Source organism: Poecilia reticulata, linkage group LG1 (genome assembly GCF_000633615.1).
Source record: "Poecilia reticulata strain Guanapo linkage group LG1, Guppy_female_1.0+MT, whole genome shotgun sequence".
Classification (NCBI taxonomy): Eukaryota; Metazoa; Chordata; class Actinopteri; order Cyprinodontiformes; family Poeciliidae; genus Poecilia; species Poecilia reticulata.
In genome coordinates, this window is record NC_024331.1 from 33,908,918 (window position 1) to 33,909,999 (window position 1,082).

A 1,082-nucleotide genomic window follows, 5' to 3' on the forward strand; every position below is an offset into this window, starting at 1 on the left:
GGGGTAAATGCCCAGGCCTTGGCCTTTCCAAATGTTAGATATTATTATTGGGCCTCAGATATCAGACTTTTTAGATATTGGCTCGATGCTGATGGCCCTTCTTCTCCAGCTTGGCTTGTTATGGAGGCCAACTCTGCAAAACCTGTGTGGTTGGCAGCCTGACTGCATTCACCACTACTGGCTCCAACTGAACCGTCGATGCGTTTAGACGGCGTTTTGGCCTGCAGTCTCCTTCTGTCTGTGCTCCCATAGCTTCAGATCACGCCTCTCCACCGTCTTCCTGTCGTGGCGGAAAATAGGAATTTCACCTTTTCATGACATGTATATTGATACTTTTGCCTCGTTCCAACAAATCTCTGAAGTTTCATATCAATTTTTTAGATACTTGCACAGCTTCGTCTTTTCTTCCTATTCAGATTTGCCTTTTCTAAAACCTCCCGTCAGACTGAAAGGGGCTTTATCTTTTATTTACCATCAAATCACATTTCTACGCCACTAACCTGGAATTCCTTTAGACCTTTGGTAGGAAAACCTGGGACAGGTCAGAGGACCTTTGGACATTCGTCCTCTAGTCGTACCAGAATGATCTAATGCACTAAAGCAGGTTTTATACTCCAGCTAATCTGACCCACTGTCTGGTTTTTAATTATTGCTCCAAAGGTTTTGCTATTCTGCCAGACATTTTTGACAAGAACCTGGATCTGGACCCCTGACTGCTGTTTGGAGCTGCACTGTTGGTCCTCCGGTCAGGAATCCTCCTGGGCTTTTGGCACAGAGTGAAATGGAAGATATGCTGCATTTCATTAAACTGGAGAAAACCTGGTTTAGAGGCTCTTCTGAGACGTTTGTGGAGCCGTAGATTAATTTCCCTAATATTCCAGACTGATGAGGTGATGCTGGTGTTTATTATCATCTCTTTTAGCTGATGTATTGACAGAAGTATCTCCTGGCACCAAATGTATTATTTTCAATTTATTTATTTATTGTTTTCTTGTGTTTGTGGGTTGAGGGTCAGATTTACACACATTTAGTTCTTCACTCCTTTATTTTACTTTTTGATCTGTTTTTATCGCCGTACATCT